The sequence below is a fragment of the Carcharhinus amblyrhynchos genome, chromosome 8 (genome assembly GCF_965287045.1).
Source record: "Carcharhinus amblyrhynchos chromosome 8, sCarAmb.v2.hapA, whole genome shotgun sequence".
NCBI classification, from domain to species: domain Eukaryota; kingdom Metazoa; phylum Chordata; class Chondrichthyes; order Carcharhiniformes; family Carcharhinidae; genus Carcharhinus; species Carcharhinus amblyrhynchos.
In genome coordinates, this window is record NC_137331.1 from 125150499 (window position 1) to 125164005 (window position 13507).

A 13507-nucleotide genomic window follows, 5' to 3' on the forward strand; every position below is an offset into this window, starting at 1 on the left:
ATGTAATTTGAGTTTGTTTACTTGGTTTGACCCGAAAGAACGACCCGAAAGACTTGAGAAGGTGGTAGGGAGCAGCCTTCTTGAATCGCTGCGGTCCATGTTCTGTGGGTTGACCCCCCCCCCCAATGCTGTTAGGGAGGGAATTCCAGGATTTTGGCCCAGGAACAAGTCAGGATGGTGAGTGACTTGGAGGAGGACCTCCAGGTGCTAACGTTCCCATTTATCCATTGCCCTTGTCCTTCTAGATGGAAGTGGTCATGGGTTTGGAAGGTGCTGTTGAAGAACCTTTGGTGAATTGCTGCAGTGCATCTTATAAGAACATAAGAACATAAGAAATAGGAGCAGGAGTAGGCCAACTAGCCCTTCGAGCCTGCCCCGCCATTCAATAAGATCATGGCTGATCTGTCGCTGCTCAGTTCCACTTTCCCGCCCTCTCCCCATAACCCTTAATCCCCTCTCTCATCAAAAACCCATCAACCCGCGTCTTAAAAATATTTAGCGAGGCAGCCTCCACCACTTCAAAGGGCAGAGAATTCCAGAGATTCACCACCCTTTGAGTGAAGAAGTTCCTCCTCAACTCTGTTCTAAACCGTCCCCCCTTTATCTTGAGGCTGTGCCCCCTAGTCCTACTGTCCTTTCTGAGCGGGAAGAGTCTCTCCACCTCTATCCTATCCATCCCATTCATCATCTTATACGTCTCAATGCGATCTCCCCTCATTCTTCTAATCTCTAACGAGTACAAGCCTAATCTATTCAGCCTCTCCTCATAGCTCAATCCCCTCAACTCCGGCATCAGCCTAGTAAACCTCCTCTGCACTCCCTCCAAGGCTGAAATATCCTTGCGTAAGTACGGCGCCCAAAACTGCACACAGTACTCCAGATGCAGCCTCACCAATGCCCTATACAGCCGCAGCAAGACCTCCCTACTTTTATATTCAATCCCCCTCGCTATGAAGGCCAGCATCCCATTCGCCTTCCTGACCACCTGCAAGCTGGGTTTTTGCGACTCATGCACAAGGACCCCAAGGTCCCTCTGCACCGTCGCCTGCTGCAGTTTTTCGCCCTGTAAGTAATAATCCTTCCTACCATTATTCCTACCAAAGTGGACCACCTCGTACTTACCAACATTAAATTCCATTTGCCATTTCCTGGCCCATTCACCCAGCCTATCTAGATCCTTCTGTAGACTCTCCCCACCCTCTGCACAATTTGCCGTTCCACCAATCTTGGTGTCATCAGCAAATTTTGACACCCTACACTCGGTTCCCTCCTCCAGATCATCTATATAAATGGTAAATAGCTGAGGCCCCAGCACCGACCCCTGGGGCACTCCACTAGTCACCATCCACCAATCCGAATAGCACCCATTGACCCCCACTCTCTGCCTCCTATTTGACAACCAGTCCTCTATCCACGCTAACACCCTACCCCCAACTCCATGCCCCCTGACCTTCTGTAATAACCTCCTGTGAGGTACCTTGTCAAATGCCTTCTGAAAATCCAGAAAGACCACATCCACTGGCTCTCCTCTATCCACCGCCCTAGACACATCCTCATAGAACTCCAGTAAATTTGTCAGACACGACTTCCCTTTAAGGAAACCGTGCTGCGTCTGCTCTATCAAGCAATTCCCCTCAAGATGCCTCGCTATTTCCTCCTTAATGACGGATTCTAACATTTTACCTACAACAGACGTTAAACTAACCGGCCTATAATTCCCCGCCTTTTAATAGATGGTGCACACTGCTGCTACTGAGCGTCGGTGGTGGGGGAGTGGATGTTTGTAAATATTTTGTTATAATCAAGCGGGCTGCTTTATCCTGGATGGTGTCGAGCTTCTTGAGTGTTGGAGCTGAATCCATCCAGGCAAGTGGGGAATATTCCATCACACTTCTGACTTGTGCCTTGTAGATGGCGGATAGGCTTTGGGGAGTTAGGAGGTGAGTTACTCGCCACAGTGTTCCTCTTGCAGCCGCTATGTTTATGCGGTGAGTCCATTTGAGTTTCTGTTCAATGGTAATCCCAAGAATTTTAACCAGTGATGGTTACACCATTGAATGTCAAGTGGTTAGAGTGTCTCTTATTGGTGATGGTCATTGCCTGGCATCTGTGTGGCACCGATGTTACTTGCCACTTGTCAGTGCAAGCCTGGATATTGTCCAGATCTTGTTGCATTTGAACATGGGCTGTTTCAGTATCTGAGGAGTCACAAATGTTATGCAATCATCAGCGAACACTTCTGACCTTAAGATGGAGGGAAGGTCATTGATGAAGCAGTTGAAAATTGTTGGGCCTCGGACACTAACTTGAGGGATTCCTGCAGAGATGTCCTGGAGCTAAGATGACTAAACCTCCACAGCCAAAACCATCTCCTTATATACGAGGTATGATTACAACCAGCAGAGAGTTTGCCCTCGATACCCATCGATTCCAGTCTGGCTAGGTCTCCTTGATGCCATACTCAGTCAAATGCAACCTTGATGTTAAGGGCTGTCACTCTCACCTCACCTCTGGAATTCAGCTCTTTTTGTCCATGTTTGAACCAAGATGTAATGAGGCCAGGAGCTGAGTGACCCTGGTGAAACCCAAACTGGGCATCACTGAGCAGGTTATTGCTGGACAGGTGCTGCTTGATAGCACTGTTGATGACCTCTTCCATCACTTTACTGATGATCGAGAATGGACTGATTGGGCAGTAATTGGCCGGGTTGGATTAGTCCTGCTTGTGTACAGGACATATCTGGACAATTTTCCACATTGTTGAGTTGATGCCAATGTTGTAACTGTATTGGAAGAGCTTGGCTAGGGGACCGGCAAGTTCTGGAGCACAAGTCTTCAGTACTATTGCCAGAATGTTATCAGGGTTCATTGCCTTTGCAGTATCCAGCCCCTCCAACCATTTCTTGATATCGTATGGAGTGAATCAAATTGGCTGGAGACTGGCATCTGAGATGCTGGAGGCCACTGGAGGAGGCCGGGATGGATCATCCACTTGGCACTTCTGGCTGAAGATTGCTGCAAATGCCTTGTCTTTTGTACTCCTCTTGCTGCGCTCCTCCATCATTGAAGATGGGGATATTTGTGGAACCTCCTCCCCCAGTGAGTTGTTTAACTGTCCATCACCACTCTTGACTGGATATGGAAGCATAGCTTAGATCTGATCCATTGGTTGTTGGATCGCTTAGCCTTGTCTATCACTTGCTGTTTTTGTCATTTGGCATGCAAGCAGCCCTGTTTGGTAGCTTCACCAGGTTGACACCTCATTTTTACATAGGTCTGGTGTTCTCCCGGCATGCCCTCCTGCATTTTCCATTGAACCAGGATTGTTCCCCTAGTTTGATGGTAATAGTTGAGTGGGGGATATGCCGGGCCATGAGGTTGCAGATTGTGCTAGAGTACAATTCCGCTGCTGTTGATGTCCCACAGTGTCTCATGGATGTCCAGTCTTGAGTTGCTAGATCAGTTCAAAGTCTGTCCCATTTCGCACGGTGATAGTGCCACACAACACGATGGAGGTTATTCTCAATGTGAAGGCGGGACTTCATCTCCACAAAGATTGGAATTGAGTCTATCTATATATGCCGTGTTTGGAAACCTACCAGTCCATTTACCTGATCAAGGAGCAGTGGTCTGAAAGCTCATGATACCAAATAAACTGGTTGGACTTTAACTTGGTGTTGTAAGACTTTTTACAAAAAAACCCATTCAATGCTTTCACCCTTTCCTTATTTCCCATTATGAATTCCCCAAACTCACTTTCTAGAGGACCCAGGCTGGCTCTACTTAATCTTTTTCTTTTAAAATATTTGTAGAAACTCTTCCCATCTGTTTTTAGATTTATCTGTAGATTTATTTGTAAAAACTCTTCCTATCTGTGTTCAACTTTCCCTCATTCTCTAATTTTTTCCCATATTTTAGTCAGTCTTTGCTGGTTTTTCAATTTTGTCCAACCTTTTGACCTATTACTTATCTTTGCAAAATTATATGCTTTTTCTTTCAATTTGATACATCGTTAACTTTTTTAGTTCACTGCGGATGGTGCATTCACCTTGAATATTCCTATCTCACTGGAATATGTAATTGCTTAATGTTTGCCACTGTGTCTTTCCTGGCCTTTGGTTAGGTTTAAAACACTAGCCTTAGTCCCACTCTTCTCTCCCTCAAACTGCAACTATAATTCAATCATTGTTTATCGCTGTTACCTCGGTGTGCCTTTTCTATGAGGACATTAATCAATCCTATGTCACTGCACACTACCAGATCCAGAAAAGATTTCACTCTAGTTGGATCTAGAATGTGCTGCTCTAACAAATTCTGGCCATATTTCTACTCTTCTTGCCAAAAGCGAACCAGTTCACATTACTCCGTGTGTTGAATTTTTGCCATCGTTCTAACCATATCTTTTTTAGAGGATCCCATTATTTCTGCCTGTACTCCCAACAACAAACAGTGTCATTATTATTTGGAGGGCTATAAACCACTCCTAAAATTGACTTCTATCCTATGCTATTTCCTACCTCATCAAACTGATTCCGTGTTTTGATCTTTAGAACTAACAATCTCCACTGTAGTAATCTCACCCTCAATTAACAAAGAAGAAGATGGTGAGACACCTTCTTGAACCATTGGATTCCATGTGGTGTAGGTACACCCACAGTGATGTTAGAGAGGGAGTTCCAGGATTTTGACCCAGCGACAGTGAATGAACAGCGATATATTTCCAAGTCAGGATGATGAGTGGCTTGGAAGGAAACCTCTACGTTGTGTTGTCCCCGAGTATCTGCTGCTCTTGTCCTTCGAGGTGGTAGGGTTCGGGGGTTTGTAAGGACTGTCAAAACAGCCTTGCTGAGTTGTTGCAGTGCAGGCCACAATTTCAGCATTTATTGGAGATGCCGGGATTGTTTTCTTGGAGGTTAGGAGGAGATTTGATGGAGGTGTTCAAAGTCATGACTGGGGTGGACAGAAGAATGAGAGGGTGATTTCCAAAAGAAACAAATATGGTGAGGAAAAAATGTTTTCTCGCAATGAGCAGTGGTTAGCAGTGCTGCCTCACAGCGCCAGGGACCTGGGTTCAGTTCCCAGCTTGTGTCACTATCTGTATGGAGTCTGCACGTTCTCCCCGTGTCTGTGTGAGTTTCCTCTGTGTGCTCCAGTTTCCTCCCACAGTCCAAAGATGTGTAGTTACGTGGATTGGCCATGATAAATGTGCAGAATTACAGGGATAGGGCGCAGTGGGCCTGGGTAGATGCTCTTTTGGAGAATTAATGCAGACCTGATGGGCCAAATGGCCTCCATCTGCACTGTAGGAATTCTTTGGTTCTTTGGACTTGGGGTCTGAAAAGCTTAGGTGATTGTTTGAATATAAACAATGTGCAGGGATACGGGGAAACGACCGGGGATTGGAACTTGGCCATAATGCTCATTTGGAGAGCCAGTGCGTACACAGTGGGCAAAATGGCCTCCTTCTGCATTGTAACAATTCTGTGGTTGCAGGGAACGACGATTCAGGTTCATCGTAAACGAATGTGTCTCCAGATTCAGTTCAGGAAGTGTGGCCACATTAATTCATGAATGAAGAGATGGTGGTGTGGTGGTAATGTCACTGGACTAGTAATCCAGCGGCCCAGGTTAATGCTCTGGCAACATGGGTTCAAGTCCCACCATGGCAACTGGTGGAAGTTAAATACAATTAATAAAATCTGCAATTATTAAAATCTGGAATAAGAACTAGGAGCAGGAGTTGGCCATCTGGCCCCTCGAGCCTGCTCCGCCATTCAATAAGATCATGGCTGATCTTTTTGTGGACTCAGCTCCACTTACCCGCCCGCTCACCATAACCCTTAATTCCTTTCCTGTTCAAAAATGTATCTATCCTTGCCTTAAAAACATTCAATGAGGCTCAACTGCTTCACTGGGCAGGGAATTCCACAGATTCACACCCCTTTGTGTGAAGAAGTTTCTCTTCAACTCAGTCCTAAATCTGCTTCCCCTTATTTTGAGGCCATGCCCCCTGGTTCCAGTTTCACCCGCCAGTGGAAACAACTTCCCTGCTTCTATCTTATCTATTCCCTTCATAATCTTATATGTTTCTATAAGATCTCCCCTCATTCTCCTGAATTCCAGTGAGTATAGCCCCAATCTACTCAGTCTCTCCTCATAAACCAACCTTCTCAACTCCGGAATTAACCGAGTGAATCTCCTCTGCACCCCCTCCAGTGCCAGTATATCCTTTCTCAAGTAAGGAGACCAAAACTGTACACAGTACCCCAGGTGTGGCCTCACCAGCACCTTATACAGCTGTAACATAACCTCACTGTTTTTAAACTCCATCCCTCTAGCAATGAAGGACAAAATTCCATTTGCCTTCTTAATTACCTGCTGCACCTGCAAACCAACTCCTGGAGATTCCTGCACAAGGACACCCAGGTCCCTCTGCACAGCAGCATGCTGCAATATCTTACCATTTAAATAATAATCCATGTTGCTGTTATTCCTACCAAAATGGATGACCTCACATTTACCAACATTGTACGCCATCTGCCAGAACCTCGCCCACTCACAGAGACTATCTATATCCTTTTGCAGATTTTCAATGTCCCTCTGCACATTTCGCTCTGTCACCCATCTTACTGTCATCTGTGAATTTTGACACACTACACTTGGTTCCCAACCCCAAAGCATATATGTAAATTGTAAACAATTGCAGTCTCCGAACTCAGTAAATCTGAACTCAGTAATAGTGACCATGAAACCATTGTTAATTATTGTAAAAACCCTTCAGGGAAGGAAATCTGCCATTTTTACCCAGGGTGACCCTTCATGTGACTGCAGAACCACAGTACCTGATTAACTCTTAACTGCCCTCAGTTCAGATGTGGCGATGCCGGTTTTGGACTGGGGTAAACACAGTAAGAAGTCTCACAACACCAGGTTAAAGTCCAACAGGTTTATTTGGTATCATGAGCTTTCAGAGCGCTGCTCCTTCACCAGGTGATGGAGTGATGTTCTTACTGTGTCCTCAGCTAAGGGATGGGCAACAAATGCTGACCCAGCCATTGACACTAACATCCCATGAAAGAATAATTAAAACTAAAAAAATCATCGTCCTCAATCCTTTCTCACCAATCCCCCATTCCCCTCCAATTTCATCAACACCTAATATCTCCTCTACTACTACCAAACCAATCATTCAAGAAAAACTTATAAAGACCATCAGATCAGATGCACATGGTGAAAAGTCGGAAACTCTAAAACATGCCTGAACATGGGGCAGCGAGGCAGGAAGGCAGTGTTACACTGAGAGTACGCCAAAGGCAAGAACCTGCCCCAACATAAACGGCGAATACATTCAACATTCCATACCTTATTTGGAAAGAAACTCAAGTGCAGGAGAGTATTGTTTGTAGGAGTGGCAGCTGAGGAAATTAGTGACGGGGATGGGAACAGACAATGTAAGAGGTTTGAGATCAGGGGCCACATTGTTCCTGTGAGATTGGGTGAGTGGTTAGGGCACATAAGAACATAAGAACATAAGAAATAGGAGCAGGAGTAGGCCATCTAGCCCTTCGAGCCTGCCCCGCCATTCAATAAGATCATGGCTGATCTGTCGTGGCTCAGTTCCACTTTCCCGCCCTCTCCCCATAACCCTTAATCCCTTCTTTTATCAAAAACCCATCAACCCGCTTCTTAAAAATATTTAGCGAGGCAGCCTCCACCACTTCAACGGGCAGAGAATTCCAGAGATTCACCACCCTTTGAGTGAAGAAGTTCCTCCTCAACTCCGTTCTAACACACACACAAGAAGTCCAGAGCTGCTGGTTCAAATTCCACATGAACTCACCATTGCTGAATTTTGCACCACTCTGGGGGTTAGCATTCACCAGAAACATAACTGAACCAGCCAAAAAAATGCTGTAGCCACAAGCAGTCAAAGGCTGAGAATTCTGCAGCGAGTAACTCACCACCTGACTCCCCAGAGCCTGTCCACCATCTACAAGGCACAATCAGGTATGTGATGGAATACTCTCTATTTGCCTGGATGAGTGCAGCTTGAAAAACACTCGAGAAGCTTGGCACCATCAGGGACAAAGCAGTCCACTTGATTACCACCCCTACCACAAGCATTCAATCTCTCCACAATCAACAATCAGTGGCAGCCACGTGTGCTACCTACAAGAGGCACTGCAGGAACTCATCAAGGCTCCATAGCTAGCACCTTTCAAACCTCTGACACCTACCATCTAGAAGGACAAGAACAGCAGATACCTGGGAAAACCATCACATGGAAGTTCTCACATCTCACGAATGAATAAAGAGGAATTTCCTCTAATGTGAGGAATTTAAGAATTGGACAGAGGATAAAAGGAGCAAACCTGGGGGATTGGGGTTGGAGAGAGGAGGGAGAGCGGAGACTGGGAAATGAGGTCGGGAAGGAGGGAGGGTGGGAAATAGAGTGGCTGTGGGAGCCACAGCCACAGGAACAATGTAGTGAGTGCGGTGGGCACTGAGAGAGGAAGAGCCAGTGGAGGACATTACTGTGGAGAATTAGTGAAAGCTTGATTCTACTGATGGGCAGGTGAGGAAAGAGAGGACAGGGGGTGAGGATTCTCAGAGAAAGAACCAAAGGCACCTACACCACATAGACTGCAGCAGTTCGAGAAGCCAGCTCACCATCACCTTCTCATGGGCAATTAGGGATGGTCAGTTAATACCAGTCTAGTCTCTGACGCCCACATTCCATGAATAAATAAATAAAATGGCGTAAGAAGAAACTGAAGACGTTCAAGCATTGGACTCTTTCACCAACTATGGCTAATGTCGTGTGGTTAGACTGTAATTTGAGAGGGAATGGGGTAAGGAAAAATGCTGAGAAACGTTAAGATAGACAAGTCCTCAGGGCCTGATGGGATGTACCCCAGGATACAAAGAGAGGCAAGGGAGGAAATTGTCAGGGGCATAAGAGAAATCTTTGTATCCTCACTGGCTACAGGGGAGGTCATGATGTGGAGATGCTGACGTTGGGCTGAGGTAAACACAGTAAGAATTTTCACAACACCAGGTTAAAGTCCAACAGGTTTATTTGGTAGCACAAGCCACTAGCTGCCCCTTCATCAGGTGACTGTTTGTGAACATAACTCCCACTCACCTGACGAAGGGGCAGTGCTCCAAAAACTAGTGGCTTATGCTACCAAATAAATCTGATGGACTTTAACCTGGTGATGTGAGACTTCTTACAGGGGAGGTCCCAGAGGATTGGAGAATAGTCAGTGTTGATCCTTTGTTTAAGAAGGGTAGCAAGAATAATCCAGGTAATTATTGGCCGGTGAGCCTTACATCAGTGGGAGAGAAATTATTGAAGAGGCTTTATTCCCACTTGGAAATAAGTGGACGTATTAGTGAGAGGCAACATGGTTTTGCGAAGGGGAGGTCGTGTCTCACGAACTTGATTGAGTTTTTCGAGGAAGTGATGAAGATGATTGATGAGGGTAGGGCAGTGGATGTTGTCTACATGGACTTCAGTTAGGCCTTTGACAAGGTCCCTCATGGCAGACTGGTGCAGAAGGTGACATCGCTTGGGATCAGAGGTGAGCTGGCAAGGTGGATACAAAATTGGCTCGGTCAAAGAAGACAGAGGGTAGCAGTGGAAGGATGTGTTTCTGAATGGAGGGCTGTGACAAGTGGCATTTCTCAGGGATCAGTGCTGGGACCTTTGCTGGTTGTAATATATATATAAATGATTTGGAGGAAAATGTAACTGGTTTGATTAGTAAGTTTGCAAATGATACAAAGGTTGGTGGATTTACGGATGGCGATGAGGACCATCAGAGAATACAGCAGGATTTAGATCAGTTGGAGACTTGGGCAGAGAGATGGCAGATGGAGTTTAATCCGGACAAATGTGAGGTAATGCATTTTGGAAGGTCTAATACAGATAGGAAATATACAGTAAATGGCAGAACCCTTAAGAGTATTGATAGGCAGAGGGATCTGGGTGTACAGGTACACAGATCACTGGAAGTGGCAATACAGGTGGAGAAGGTAGTCAAGAAGGCATACGGCATGCTTGCCTCCATAGGCCGGGTCATTGAGTTTAAAAATTGGCAAGTCATGTTGCTGCTTTATAGAACCTTAGTTAGGCCGTAGTTGGAATATAGTGTTCAATTCTGGTCACCACACTACCAGAAGGATGTGGAGGCTTTGGGGAGATTATGGAAAAGATTTACCAGGATATTGCCTGGTATGGAGGGCATTAGCTATGAGGAGGGGTTGGAGAAACTTGGTTTGTTCTCACTGGAACGACGGAGGTTGAGGGCTGACCTGATAGAAATCTATAAGATTATGAGAGACATGGACAGAGTGGATAGTAAGAAGCTTTTTCCCAGGGTGGAAGACTCAATTATTAGGGGGCACATGTTTAAGGTGTGAAGGGCAAGGTTTAAAGGAGATGTATGAGGTAGATGTTTTTTACACAGAAAGTAGGGGTGCCTGGAACTTGTTGCCAGGAGAGATAGTGGAAGCGGATACGATAGTGACTTTTAAGGGACGCCTTGACAAGTACATTAATAGGATGGGAATAGTGGGATATGGTGCCCGGAAGGATAGGTGTTTAGTTAAGTCAGGCAGCGTGGTTTGTGCTGGGTTGGAGGGCCGAAGGGCCTGTTTCTGTGCTGTAATTTTCTTTGTTCTTTGTTCTTTGAAAGGAGATCAAGGAGAAAAGAGACAGCAGTAACTTTGTTACATATACTGGGGAACAGGATGGAAGTTGATTAAAATAGAATGGGTTGATGAGGGTAATGTGTGATGATGTGATGTACACAAAGTTCCAAAATAAAGTGATAATGTGCCATATAAAAGGCTTCTCAGCAACGTTAAAGCCTTGGAATAAAAGGAACAGTGACAGCATGGATTCAACATTGACCGAGTAACTCAAAACAGAGAGTAGTGGTGAATGGTAGGTGCTTTTTTGACTGGAGACTGTTACGTAGTGGGGCTTATCAGGATCATTGCTTTGCTTGATATATATTCATGATCTCGACTTACATGTAGCTTATAAAACTTAATGCTAAGAAATGTGACGTGTGAATATTTGGCTAGAAGAATGATGAGCAACAATATAAAATGGAGTATTAAGGCCCAGATCAAAACTCCAAGGAATATTACACAGTTAGCCTAGACGCCAACTTTTGCACTTGACTCTAGACACTGGTGAGCATGAGATGATTCAGCACAAGTATGATTCAGTTAAGCCACTCGGAAGCTTTTATCCAAACAAACTTAATTTAAGAACACAGAATATAATAGAAAGAATTAGTATAACTTTTACCAATAAAATACTTAGACATGGCAAAATATTTTGTGGTTGGGGGTGTGGCTGCTAATCAAAGAGGGTTTGGTGAATTGAAATGCATTTGTTTCAATGTAAGAAGTATAACAGGTAAAATGGGTGAATTTAGAACTTTGATTAGTACTTGGAACTATGATGTTGTTGCTTCACAGAGACTTGGTTAAAGGAAGGACAGGATTGGGAACTTAGCATTCCAGGATACAGATGTTTCAGGCGGGATAGAGGAGGATATAAAAGGGGTGGGAGGGAGTTGCACTACTGGTTAAGGAGAATATCACAGCTGTACTCCGGGAGGACATCTTGGAGGGCTCATACAACAAGGCAATATGGGTAGAGCTCAGGAACAGGAAGGGTATAGTCACAATGTTGGTGGTTTATTATAGGCCACCCAACTGCCAGTGGGAGATAGAAGAACAAATATGTAGGCAGATTTTGGCAAGGTGTAAAACTAACAGGGCTGTTGTGGTGGGAGATTTTAACTTCCCCTATATTGACTGGGACTCAGTGCTAGGGGCGTGGATGAGGCAGAGTTTGTAAGGAGCATCCAGGAGGGCTTCTTGAAACATTATGTAGATAGTCTAACTAGAAAAGGGGCCATATTGGACCTGGTATTGGGAATGAGCCTGGTTGATGTTCAGTAGGGGAGCAGTTTGGGAACAGTGACCACAATTCAGTAAGCTTCAAGGTACTGATGGATAAAGAATAGTGTAGTTCTCAAGTTAATACCCCATAGACATACATCCTTCTTCAGAATTAGCTGGGATAAAAACAAGAATGCTCACATGATGCTGGATTTTCAGCTTTAACACTTCTGGCAGAGACCCAGACAGCAATTTTCAGAGAAGGATATGTGAGATAATGCATTTTGGAACGTATAATACAGATTGGAAATGTACAGTAAATGGCAGAACCCTTAAGAATATTGATAAGCAAAAGGATCTGGGTGTACAGGTCATTGAAAGTGGCAATGCAGGTGATGAAGGTAGTCAAGAAGGCATACGGCATGCTTTCCTTCATCAGCTGGGATATTGAGTTTAAAAATTGGCAAGTCATGTTGCAGCTTTATAGAACCTTAGTTAGGCTACCCTTGGAATATAGTGTTCAATTCTGGTCACTACTCTACCAGAAGGATGTGGAGGCTTTGGAGAGGGTGCAGAGAAGATTTACCAGGATGTTACCCGGTATGGAGGGCATTAGCTATAAGGAGAGGTTGGAGAAACTTGGTTTGTTCTCACTGAAGCAACAGAGGTTGAGGGGAGACCTGATAGAAGTCTACAAGATTATGAGAGGCATGGACAGAGTGGATAGTCAGAAGCTTTTTCCCCAGGGTGGAAGAGTCAATTACTAGGGGGCACAGGTTTAAGGTGCGAGGGACAAGGTTTAAAGGAGATGAATGAGGCAGATTTTTTACACAGAGAGAAGTGGGTGCCTGGAACTCGTTGCCGGGGGAGGGAGTGGAAGCGGATACAGTAGTAACTTTTAAGGGGGGTCTTGACAAGTACATGAACAGGATGGGAATAGAGGGGTATGGTCCCCAGAATGGTAGGGGATTTTAGTTAAGCTAGGCAGCATGGTCAGTGCAGGCTTGGAAGGTCGCAGGGCCTGTTCCTGTCTGTAACTTTCTTTGTTCTTTGAAACAACTAAACCTCAGAGTTGTAAACTGGAGTGATCTTGCTAATAATTCACACCATGCTCCTGCTGCACCAAGGTCAGAGAATTTGGCACGCAGTCAAACCTCTGTTCACTGCAGTGGGATGGAAAAATCCTGGCACTGTGAATGGCTGTAACATTCTGGCCCCAGTCTCTGGCAGCTTCCAGGAACACCATCACCTGCAAATTATCCTTCAAGCCACTCACCATCCTGACTCGGAAATATTTTGCCATTCCCTCATAGTCACTGGGTCAAAATCCTGGAATTCCCTCCCTAATGGCATTGTGGGTCAACCCACAGAACATGGACTGCAGCGATTCAAGAAGGCAGCTCACCACCACCTTCTCAAGGGCAACTAGGGATGGGCAATAAATGCTGGCCAGCCAGCAATGCCCATGTCCCACAAATTAATTTTAGAAAGTCTTTGGACCTCAGAGAGGGCAAAAGAGAGACACTGCTATCTCTCGACTCAAAAAGCAGCATCAAAGCTTGAATATTCCATTAAAGCCTCG